General features: G+C 31.7%; 1 long non-coding RNA gene across 2 annotated transcripts; it reads right to left on the reverse strand.

Moving 5' to 3' along the window:
• Nucleotides 1-7,993: 7,993 nt before the first annotated feature.
• Nucleotides 7,994-13,044, reverse strand: LOC114268693 (uncharacterized). Of its 2 annotated transcripts, none has more exons than XR_014366070.1 (8): nt 12,762-13,044; nt 12,414-12,519; nt 11,801-11,934; nt 11,466-11,510; nt 10,894-11,093; nt 10,683-10,776; nt 9,105-9,259; nt 7,994-8,463 (listed from the first exon to the last, which is right to left on the reverse strand). It is a non-coding gene; the product is annotated as an uncharacterized LOC114268693 (long non-coding RNA). The 2 variants fall into 2 exon arrangements; XR_014366069.1 differs by having other exon boundaries at nt 7,994-8,573.
• Between the last annotated feature and the right edge of the window lie 526 nt (nt 13,045-13,570).

Consider the following 13,570-nt stretch of genomic DNA (forward strand, 5'->3'; position numbering starts at 1 on the left):
TAGACGTCCGAATTTTAAAAGCACCGTGGAGAGGACGAATCTGTCTTAAGGACACAGTGTTAAACACTGGACTTGATCAGAAAAGTTATTCAAATAAATTAACCAAGTAAGTTGTTTAATTTTATTCTGTTTTTTATTTGTTTATTTAATCAGATTTTGTTTTTGTTTTTGTAACAAAATAAAATCTGTGGTTTTATTTATTTATTATTATTTCAAGTTTGATTTTTGTAATCAAACAAATTCTCTCCTTTTATCTATTTCTTTTATTCTTGTTGTTGTTTTGTACACAACAGAATTTAATCTATTTAAATACAGTGAAGGTTGTCTTACACATGTAACTATGTGTTGAAGTAAAAACTCCATGAGGAATTGAGTTTCATTTTGTGAACTATCTCATTCCGGAATTATATCTGTCAGTTGTGAGGAAAATCGATTGGGATTGAAACATTGGAACTGGAAATTGAAAACCTTAGTAGTGCAAAAACCCGAAATTGACTTTACCGTTATAATCAGTATGATTTTTAGGCTATAATATGATTTTTTTTGTAAAACTTCGATTCGTAAAGAATTAAGTTGAATTATTTGAGCTCAATGTTTAAATTAATTAAATTAGGTTCATAACTTAAGCCTTAGCTATATATGAACTTAGAAAGAGACTTGGACTTATATTTTATTTCTTGGAGGAGTACTAGAGAGAGAAAGAGAGAGAGAGAAGGAGAGAAGATCAACTAGGGTTTGAAGATTGAGGAGCTTGAGAAGAGATTCCAAGAGTAGAGCTTAAGGTATGTATAAAACAACTAATATACTTTAACTCTTACCCTAATTGCTTGGCATCAAGGGTTGGAATGGAGTTTTCCATCACTTAACTTAGGGTTTTGGGTTAGAGAGTTGAATTGAGGGAATACCCATGGAAATTATGGAATTCCTTTGTGTTTTTCCTCTAATATGCAAGTTTTGCATGTTTTGACCTCTATATGTGTTATATTCCCTTCCATTCTCCATTGATTTGTCATGAAAGGATAAAAGAAGTATGATATAAGTTACCATTTAATTCTTTATGTAATTCATTGTTAGTGTGTTTATATGTTATGATTGTAAAGGAATTTATAAGTGAGCCTTGAGATACCTTGGAAAGGTTGGATTTTTGTTGAACTTCGGATTGCACAAAACAGAGCTTACGACCGCACGTGCGGGACACAGCCGCACGTGTGGGGCTCACAACCGCATGTACAGAAAACAGGGGAACTTGAAGATGGCATTCTGAAATAAAAGCACGTGCGGGCCGCACATGCGGTGCACCTTCCTGCAAGTGTGGCTAGGAACTCCCGCACGTGCAGCTTGAGAGGAAAAATTTTGTTGACTTTTTATGCTTTTCTCAACCCTCTAATTGTGTTAAAATGTCCATTTGACTCTTTTGTAATGTGTATAATTAAATGGGACTTAACAAATCAAATAGCAAGTGAACAAGAAGAAACTAAAGAAGAAGAGAGTGCTTACAAGTGCGTGTTGTGTGTAGGTCGCATACCGGACGAGACTAGCGTGCAACCACATCACTGTGAGTAATAGTAGTATAAAGTGGTGTTTTGCTTATTGCTATAATCATGCTTTTGTTTATGAATAGCATATGTGATGGATTCGACTATGTGAATGGAACTAACTGAGATGAGTGCACAATGTCACTACCATGGACTCAAGGTCGTTGAGAACCTCAGAATAAAGGTGGGCCCAAGGCCGTTATGATATGAATTGTTAATGATTTATGACATACGGCTCGAAGGTTGGGATAGATGAGGACATGTCGATGTTCCATCTTCTTTGTAACGATATGGATCACATGTGACCAATGGCGTTAAGGCCAAGAGAGGTGGGGACATGCCGATGTTCCATCTACCCTACATTGATCTAGACAGTTGTTGATTTGTTTGGCTTAAAGCTATTTCGAACTGTATTGGGCCTAAGGCTGTTTTGTAACCTATGTGGGCCTGAGGCCGTTCTGTATCGACTTATGGGCCTGAGGCCATTTTGAAGTATGTTTACAACTAGAGTCTGTACCTAGTTTATATATAGTCTCTAACTCTTATGCTTATGCAATTATCTTTTCTGCATTACTATTATTCACTGAGCCTTACTCACTTTATGTTTATGTATGTATGTGTAGGTCATCAATGAGGACGTCAACCCTAGGTCGGCTTCAGGAGCCTTTTTGTCAGACTTGTCTCATAATATACCCAAATAGACTTTTGTTGTAACACTGGGACCCCTTTTGTTTTTGTTTTGGGAGGTCCCATATACACATATATAATGGCATGTTTTGATGGCTTTGGGTGACTTGTCTTAGTTGGTTTTAATGTATAGCTTACGGGTTACTACCCTATATGTACAAACGCTCATGTATGGACTCGATATATATATATGATGTATGATGTATAATATGGTATGATCCTAGCATATAGGCATGACTCAATGGTTGTCTATTTTGCTATCATATTTGCTTCTGTTCAGGCCCCACAGGAAATATAGTTATGAATATTTAACTTCGAGGCTTTAATTACAGGATGGTCATGCCCAAACTTTGAGGGGCAAGTTGGGGTTGTGACATTTTTGATATTGGATATAATTTGTCCAAATTTAAAAAGTTCATTTTACCAATTACATTTACTGTCACCCAAATAATTAACTCTAAAAAAAAAAAAAAATTAAACTTATGACATTAAAATACCTTATCAAGTTGCTCCACAATTCTGATAAAAAAAACAAAAGTTTCTCCACAATTGAGTTAGTTGGAATTTGTATATTTGGCAATACATGTCATGAATGATGCCTTGTGCGAGCATTATTGGTTGGAAGTTGTTTATTTGTCATTACTCATCATGAATGATGCCTTGTACGTGCAACCGCAACGCTTCATAGTAAATTGGGAGATGAAGACCGCTCGACTGGTGAGGTTAGTAGAGGCGGTGCAAACAAATTTTTAGTTGTCACTTAAGTCGAGTGCAAGACTTATCGCTTAAGTGATAAACTAAAAGTCTCAATATCTCGAAACTCAGACCAAGCTATTGGATGTTCTAATTTAGCGTTCGAGCACACATTTGAACGCTTGAGCGGTCCAAGAATTTTGACAAGCTGAAAAACTTATCCGCTCAAGCACATCTTACCATCAGGACAAACTTCTCTACTCAGGCACAAATTGAATTAGATTTGCATCTAAATTCTGACAAACTCACCGATATAAAAGAGCGAATGCAATTACATTTAAATGGAGTTTTGTCAAGTGTGATTGCTAATTACAAAATACCTAACACTTATAGCAGTGGCCAAAATAAATAAAAAAGGAAAAATTATCAACAAAAAAAAAACTCAAGATTTAACCTTAGTAATAATAAATTTTTAATTTTATTAATTTAAACCTTAATACTTTGATTTATTTTCGATCTAAATTATCTACATACTTTTGTTAAACAAATGATTGAAAAAAATGAGATTTTTAGTCATTAAAATCAATAAAAAAAATGGTATCTAAAACATTTTACGTAGAACTATATTTGAGTTTAATGACTAAAATATTATTTTTTATTAATTTTATTTAACGAAAATTTTAAATGGTTTAATTTAAAAATAAATCAAAATATTAATGGTTAAATTGATAAATTTAAAAATTCAAGATTTATTTTATTTTTTCTCCCTAAAATGAATAAATAAAGAAGAAATTATAAAACAGTGTATATAAAAGAAAAATAATTACGTACACAAGGAGGTGCAACTCTTGTGTGAAAAAACACAACAAAAATTGTATACCAAGAAGATTTGTACTATTTAACAAATAATTAGCTCACTTCTCACTAAATCGTAATTTCCTTGTAAATAAATGTGAATGATAAATTGATAATTACCATGTATTAAAGAGACACGATGTATTTTAAATTCAAATACATTAAAGATATTTATTTATCTTACTACAGTAAAATGACTTCTTTTTCTTTTTTGGGAGCTTTTTTTATAAGTCCTTTTTCTAATAGTTTTATTCCAATCAATTCATATTCTTTTTAATTATTCCATTAGATCCTATCTGAGGTAAGAAGACCAAAACACCCCCAATCTCTCATGCCATTCTATTAATGTTGATTTTTAATGTTGATTGTTATTATGTTTTGATAGTTCCCATACATCAAGATGTTGACTGTTATTATATTCATATTAATTTGAAATGAATTTTTGTCATTGTGTTGTCAATTATATGATGTGAATGTTCATATTATGTAATTAAAATGAATATTCACATCATTATATTCAAATTAATTTGAAATGAATTTTTCTCATTTTGTTGTCAATTACATGATGTGAATATTCGTACTAAAACATACGAATGTGAACGTTCAAATCACACTATGTTGTGAATAAGAATATGTTGTTTATTAAAAATATAACGTGTTGTGAACATTCACATCACTACATTAGATGAGAGAGAATTTTTTGGAAATATGTGAACGTTCACATCAGATGAGAGAGAATGTTCACATTGTTTTTAATGTGTTGTCAATTAAAAATAAGAAGATTCGCATTTTGTGAATGTTCATATAACTACATTAGATGAGGGAGAATTTTTTAAAAAGGTGTTGTGAATGTTCACATCGGATGAGATAGAATGTTCACATTATTTTTAATGTTTTATCGATTAAAAGTATATTCACATCAGATGTGAGAGAATGTTCACATTATTTTTAATGTATCGTCCATTAAAAATATATTCACATTATATGATAATATAAATTAATAACATCAATGCTATTTAATTTGTGTATAAAATTTTCTATGCCTTGGTCATTTCCCTTCTTTCTCCACATTAAGGCCTCGTTTGGGAACAAGCTTTTTTAGTAATTTTTTGACTTTCTGGCTAAAATGTGATGTAAAAAAAAATTAGTATGGTTGGGATGACTTTTTTGACTTTTTATGAAAAGATGTGCAAAAAATAAAGAGAAAATGAAATCTTTGACTTTTTAGTACGGGTTGTTGGTTTTTTGATTTTCTTAGTAATTTTTTGGCTAAAAGGGGCACTTGCCAAACGAGACCTAAATACCAATATCAATATTAAATATGAGGGTATAAGAGTTTAAGAAAATAATGTAAATAAAAAAAATTATAAAATAAAAGTATAAATATATGGGACTAAGTGAGTTAAAAAATTTATTCACAGATTTCTTAGATTAAAACACTTCTAAATAAGATTTATCAATAAAGATTCCTTCTTTTTTTCTTCTCCCATTTTACCCTTGATTTTTTTCCTTTTTACATGTATATCTGATTTGGTTATTTTTTTTTTATTTTTTTTTTGATCAAATCTGATTTGGTTAAAAAGTGAAAGTTTAGTTGATTCTAATTTGATAATATCATCAATCTTCATCATACTTAGACCATCTCCAACGGTGAACAAACTTGGCATCAAATTTGAATTTTGGTGAAAAAGTCACTTTTTGGTGCTCTAACGGTTTCATCAAATTAGTATCAAAATGAGAATTCAACAAAAAAATCATCAAACTAAGAACAGTGTACAGATTTCATCAAATTACTGTGTGTGACTGTTGGAGAGAGGAACTGGTCAACCAGTCGGTTGCTTGCCCGGTTGACCAACCGGTCGACCGGTTCATCAATTTTTGAACTGGTTGGTTTGATCTGTTTGAATTGCTTTGCTGCATGACCGTTGGAGATCAACCGGTCAACCAGCAGGTTGACCAACCGGTCGACCGGGTTGATCAATTCTGCGACAACAGTTTGAACAGGTTTGAACTGGTTTATTTTGAGATAGGTTATTTTGTGGATTACGAATAATTTGAAGGGTGATATAAATTTAAATTCCCTTCAAAATATAATTGAAATTGTTACTTCTCATATACATATTTCAGAATTAGCCGTTACAATAATTTACTGTTGGATGTATAGAGTATTTTGAAAATTTACTGTTGATGATGTGCTCTATAAAATATATCTATTTCGTATATCAAGCTGAAAGAGTATTTCGTTTTCAGAATAGCATTACATTAAAAGTTGTGAATTTTGTTTCTTTTGGGTCATTAGAAATTTTTTTCCCTTGAAATTTTAATTTATATTATCTAATTAAATTATCTGATTCTGAGTTTGAGTGTATATCATTCTAATATTTTTCAGTAAGTTAGATATTATATGTACTTTATTTTTTCCAAACTATGGAAGATTTTGAAATGCTTGAGGAATCACAAATGTTGGAGCACAACACTGATATTAATTTTATGTCGGAAACTTCACGAGAGCAGAACACGCAGAACAGTGCTAATCATTTTATTTCAGAAACTTCTCGTGTTTCTCGTGGAAAAGTGTTCACAATTATAGAAAATGAAACTTTATGCAAATCTCGGTTAGCAGTCTCTCAAGATCCCATTACTGGTAATAGTCAGACTATGGCTATATTTTGGGAATGAGTACTTGTTTATTTTAATTCACAATTGAGTGGTGAATCAAATTGAAACCGTATTTCTTTTTCTCACCGTTGGTCTGGCATGCAAAAGGCAATTAATAAATTCTGTGATTTTCTTGAACAAATTCAACTGAGGCAACAAAGTGAAACAACTGAAGCATATATGATAAAATTTATTTGTGTTATTAAATATCAATTTTCTTTTCTAAATGTATACTTGTTATTGAAATGTTTGTAATTTTTTTTTTAGGTCGCTGAAGCGAAGCGGATGTATCATGCAATACAGAAAAAACACTTCACATTTGATACATGTTGGGATATTTTGTGCCGAAGTTGTAAGTGGGATGAATTTCGATCACAACCCAAAAGAAGCACGCAACATGCTGATCCATGTTTGAATCCACCAACTGAATATGCAGATGAATTTCAATCCAACCAGAATACTGCGGTGCACAAACAACCATCTAATACATTAACACGACCAATTGGTACTAAGGCAGCGAAAGAGAAGTTGAAGAATCAAACAATGCACGATAGTAGATTTGATGAAATGGCTGCCAACCAATCCAAAATTGTTGAAGTGTTATCAACTATCTTCGCTAGAACTATTGAGCAAGATGAACAAAAGGCGATAGACCGTGAGCAGAAGGCTGCAGAGCGTCGAAGAAGGGCCGAAGATAGGGAGGAACGACTAAAACTCATATCTATGATGAATGAAAGAGAACAACGAAATGAAAATCATAAAATAATGTCAATGGACATGACAACTTTAAATCCTATATAAAAGGCGTACTACGAAGATCATCAACGATAGATTTTATTTCGAATAACTAATAGATTGCCTTGAAAGGTTTTGGTGTATTAGTGGGTTTCATTTATTGGTTTTATTATTTAAAAATATTACATCTAACTTGTGTTGGTTAGTTTTATTGGAATTATTAATGTGATAAATAATCATGTAATCACAATTTTATTAAATGGAACACAATGATTTATGAAACATCATATTTCAAGTTGAATGTGGATTTATGGATATTTCCTAGTCATTCATTTTTTAACTAAACAATACATATTAAATAGCAAGAGCAAGGCATAAAAGAACCTACAAGAATAAAGCCAATCATCAGAAATATCATATTTTTATGAATATGTGGATTTATGGATTTCTGCCATAGTTTTTACCATATTTAAAATTCAGATTTTATTGATTTTATGGATTTTTATTAAACATCAGATTTTATGAATTTTTGTAATGGATTTTTGCCATATTTCAAGTTCAATATATAATTGTTGCCATGTTTTTTGCATAGGGAGATCTTTGGTCTATAGTTCAATATGAATTTTTTTTAATTAACCTCATCTTCTTTACAATGATATTTCAAGTGAAGGCCATTGACTACTATAGCATGATTTATACCAAAAAATTTGAACTGAATAATGACATTTTTGTAGCATTTTCAGAATATACATAATCATGTCCTTTGTCAAATAGACATTAAAATGAATAACTATAATATGAAGTGATAATAACTGCATAGGCCAATGTCATAACTGAATAGGTTTTAATTAACCTCGTCTTCTTTAACAAATTGACCCAACAAAAGGTTGTTAAAATAACAAAATACAAAACAATGCGAATACATAATGTCAAACACATCAACAATCATTATCTGGTGGTGGTGGTTGAGGAGGAAAGTAGTGATGGTATATGTCATTTACGCGATGCTCAATCCTATCTATGCGATTGTTTGCCACTTTATGACGTCTTTCAATGTTCACACAGAACTCACCAAATTGTTGAATTAATGAGTTCTGCGCAGTGGTAAATGTATCAAACTAAGAACCTAACGAATTGACCTGATTAGCCATTTGGCGTTCCCATTGAACGCGTTGATTATAACGTTGTTCTTCCATGGCCAAAAACTCAGTTCCATATTGAGGTTGTTCAGTTGATGGCATCACATTGGCAGGAGGATCTTCTGGAGCATCATCTGGTGGGACTTCATCTTCTAAATCTTCTGCATCATTAACACTTCCTATTAAATTGGAGGCTGCACCAGCACAGGTCACTGTATACTGAGTAATGGGTGAACGGATTTTGATCTCCATTTCATTTACAAGGCGAACCCTAAAATGTTTGAAAATTTTTGTTAAGAGTGCCCTGAACAGTAATGACCGGCCCGTGAATTGACCTTGATTTGCGAATATCATTTCTTTCATAATTATGTAACACAAATCTAACTTATGGCCAACTTCAAAACAGTATAACAAATAGGCATTAAAATATGGGACCGTATCATGATGTCCTTTTTTTGGAAATATAACAAATAGGCATTAAAATATTTCAAGAAATAGGAAAAGAATTGGCAACAGAAATGAGGGAAACCAAAAAAAAAAAAATAATAATAATTCCCTTACCAGTCGACCAGCTGGTCGACCAACCGGTCGCCCCTCCCCCAGTTCACATAGGTGGGTTCAAACAGCTCAAAAAGGTTTTAAAAAAAAAAATATTTAGCCTTACCGGTCGACCAACCGGTTGACCCACGGATTTTGATGCACAGTTGGAACAACTGATATAAAATTGAGAAAATGAGCCATTTTTTACTCAAATTTGATGAAAAAAATACTGAACCGTTGGAGATGCTCTTAGGAAATCTACCTTCAACTATAATAATTGCATTTAGATAATCAAAAAGTGATTCAGCTTCTTTAGTCTCATCTCGTGTGTAGTGCGAAGGAAGTGCTCCGGCTGGAAAGTGGAGATTTGTGATTTTCGGAGTTCAAGCTTCAATCTTCAGATTTTCGGACTTCACTCTGCAGATTTTCAGAGTTCAACAAGGTAAGACTATAAATTAAATATGTATTTATGAATTCTATACATTTGTTCATAAATATATAAATTCAAGAAAGCAAGTCCAAGAAAGACAATAATAATTCAATTTTTTTTTTTGACTTTTTATCTTATTTTACCTTATTTTATTTTTGTAATTTTCTAACTTTTTTTTTTTAATCATCTACACTAAATAGAAAATCCTTTAATTTGAATTTTTTGATCATAAATTTTGGTCATGGCCATTTTTGTATTTTGTTTAGTGTTTGGGATTTGGTTTTTTTATTTATGATTTTTTTGTTAGCTTGTTTTTGTTTTGGTGAACTTTTTTTCAAAAAAATTTAGGATTATATTCAACTAGAGCAATGACAAAAATATTTAATTTTTTTTTAAAATAGTCCAGAAAAGAGAAATATTTCAAAATTTTTTTTTTGATTTGTTTTTTCTTTATTTTGGCTTATTTTATTTTATTTTACTGAATTTTTTTTTATCTTTGGGAGTGTCACAGTTTTTAAGTGTGATTAATAACATTTAAATCACATCTTTTAAGTGTGATTAAAAATTAATAAAACCTGTAATAATAAGTATTTAGATCATATATTTTAAGTGTGATTAATACCTAATAAAACATATGATTAATAATGAGATAAGATCACACGTTATATGTATTTCTTATCACAGTTAATGCGTATGATAAAAAAAAAAAATTCAACATATTTAAAGAATAATCAATATTATTTTTGTACACGCATTTCAATAATGTAATATGACTACTGGTAAAAAATTCACAAAGTTGTGTGTTTAGATCAAAATAATCGAGATTAGAATTGTTTTGATAGAAGATTAGCAACTCAGGCTGAAGTCATTTAAAAATTAATGTTACATTCAAACTATAATTTTTAAAGTCTAATGGCTACTAGTACTACACAGTCAATAACAATAGTGTAATGTAAAATTAATGTAATGTAAGAATAACATCAAACTACCAAAAATAAGAAAATATTTTCCTTTCCAAAATTACGAAGAGTTGATGAAACAAAATAGATAGGATAACCTCCATAACAGTACACAAAAATGTATTTTCTCCATAGCATTTCTATACTCATAAATAATTATATGTAACTTATCTATAACATAAAATGTAGTGTTGAAATATTCTATTTTAATGCAATCAATCATGTAGTACTAGTAGTCATGTCGACAGAAATATCCATCAGAAGCATGATATTCTAGGTCTAGGCATTTAACTAGGTAATGGCAGAGGTTATTGAGTCTCCAATGTAGGATTCACTATGCAGCAAGGTCAATCCAAAATATAAATTAGAAACAAAATTACTATAGGAAAATATAGATGAGCACCAGATAAGTGTGCCAAAAAATAGGAAGCCAGAATGTTGTCAATCCTACCTAGAGCAGTCACAAATTGAGGTGGTTGAGGGATATTTCTCACCGTAGTAGAATCATCCCAAAGGCATATGTGATACATAGATTGTAGAGTTCACTATGAAGAAACATCAATCCAAAATATAAATTAGATAACAAAATTACTATAAGAAATACAGGTGAGCACCAGATAAGTGTGCCAAAAAACAGGAAGCTGAAATGTTGTCAATCCTACCTGGAGTAGTTACAGATTGAGGGGCTTGAGGGACATTTCTCATTGCGGCAGAATCATCCCAAGGCATATTTGATAAATACATTGTACGGTTCGCTCAATCCAAAATATAAATTTGAAAACAAAATTGCTACAGGAAATATATCGCTGAGCACCAGATAAGTGTGCCAAAAAACAGGAAGCTGGAATGTTTTCAGTCCTACCTGGGGCAATTACAAATTGAGAAACGACATATAGTTGTATTTCATGCTTTGAGTTACGTTGGCCAACTTTAAACAATAAAACTTCTCTTCCATTTTATTTTTCAAAATATATGGAGTGCATGACACTATTAGAACTTTGGAAGCATTAGACATAGTATCTTGTGGTTCAAAGAAAAAGAAACCAAAAATATTGATACCTTGTTTTCTGACATAGTAACAAACTAATTCAACCACAAATCAAACACAACCTCCCTAGATTTAGAAGAATGCATCCTCACAATTGCAAGTGAATCAAAACACATTGCATCTATATATAAAAAAAAAAAAGAAGAAAAAAAAAAAGGGCAAAAAGTAAGGAAGGATAGAGGATACCTCTCCATAAATTCCATTTTGGGCATTGTCAAGCATTATCCCAACCTGCGGAGCCATATTAGTGGACATATGAACAAACCTCTGCATACGTTTTTCTTTTGCAGTTTTCAGAACCCACAGTGGCTGAGGGACATCATATATCATTTAAAAAGTGTTTGAAGACCGAAAAAAAACATTGAAATATCAGCCAAATTTCATAATGTGGGATAAGTGACAACAGTACCGGTCCAAACATCAAAATTATCTTCAATGGGTCCAACTCCGTTTGTTCTCCAAAATTCAAATACACAGTACTCATTCATAAGAAAATGCAAATGCAGAAGAATAGCACTTACTGTAACAAGATTACTAGAGTGGCCAATATATTTTTGTATAGAAGTCCCTTCACACACACTACATGGCTTGCGTTGCAACCAACAAACCATTCATTTAAAAATGTAGCACCTTCTGCAGCAGCAGCCTTGTAAACCTGCCACAACACATCCACATCTCAGGCACGTGCAAAAAGGAAACAATATTGTTCTAATTCATCTTAAATCAGGAGGCTTTAGTCAGAATTAATAAAAATAAATAAATTAATAATAAAAAAAGATACTTCGTTCCACAGCTCGCACACCAACAATGTACACAACAAATTCTACATCAAGTTTCCAGAGGAATTCGCATAAAAGTGGAACACTTATATAGCTTTCAATAACAAGAAAGCAGCATATTTCACATCGTATTTCAACCAACAAAATATTGAGGCTACACACGTTTACCTACATATCTAACACAAGGATGCTAGCAATGACTTTTTTTTTTTTTTTTTTTTTTTTTTTTCCCATCAAGATTGGTTAAATGAACATAATTTGGTTTAAAAGCATTGATCACCTAAATCAGCTAGTAGTAACCACAGATATCAGGTTACAGAAAGGTTATTGATCACTGTGGGCACAACTATAATACCTCATCGAAAACAGGCACACTTCCCCCTACAAGACCTGTATTTCCACCTTGTCGCAATCCCAAATTGGAGATATATTGACCATCCGGAGTGATATAGTCAGGACTACTGCATTCAAAACAAAAAAAAAAAAAAAAAAAAAAAAGGACTATGTTCAAAACAAACCATTGCAAGAGATAGTTAGTCAATTCGATTGAATGTACATTAGGACATTTAAGAAAACATAAAATCAAATCAACACAGAAAAATTGTTGCGTATAGCATACGCACAAACATGTATTGTGTATAAAAAGTTAAAGGAGTATCAAATTGAGCAATCGGAATAAAACTATAAAAAGTTAAAGGAGTACCAAAAGAAATCTTGACTGAGAATGAAATCTTTGTCATCTGCAATCGAATCGATGTCAATATTGAAGGGTGAAGACGATGGAACTTGCGATTCGGAGGATTGTTGATGGAGAGGGAAGAAAGAAACTTGACCTAGCTGCTCAACAGTCAAGTGTCTAGCCAGTGACCCTTCATTCTCTTTTTCTCTCTCCTGCTACTCCTCAGGTTTTCCTCTTCAACAATTTGCAACCTCCACCTCTCTCTCTCTCCCTCCCCCTGTTATATGTATGTCGTTTAGATGGTGTGATAAAATATATATATATATATATATATATAGTGTTTCAACCATGCTGGAAAAGCAAAAAAAAGTAGCGTCGTATGCAAATTTTTCACAAGAACGAAAAGATCACATCAATCAAAGAAGATGACAATTAAGAGCAGAAAAACAAAAAGATTGACCAACAAAAACACGCCACATCAATGAATCAAGCAATTTATTTGAATATGAACCATTGGAAATATCTGAACGTCCTGTTCTTACATTAATTTTTTTAAAACCTTCCCAAATTAGTCTTGAAAGAGTAACCATCAATCATAACACCTTTGAAATAGGTATAATTTTTTTAGAGTCTTTATTAGAGAAAAAATTCATTTCTCCTTATTGGATAGCAACCGATTTCACTCTTTCTTTTTCGATTACTTATGTATAATTACATTTTTTTTCTCTCTCATGATCCTTAGGTTATACATCCAGCACACTTGATGAAACAACAGTTCTGCAGTGTATAGATCATCATAGAGTTTTTATTTTATTCTTCAACTATAATAATTA

Source organism: Camellia sinensis, chromosome 4, assembly GCF_055761805.1.
Source record: "Camellia sinensis isolate YWXY chromosome 4, ASM5576180v1, whole genome shotgun sequence".
Classification (NCBI taxonomy): domain Eukaryota; kingdom Viridiplantae; phylum Streptophyta; class Magnoliopsida; order Ericales; family Theaceae; genus Camellia; species Camellia sinensis.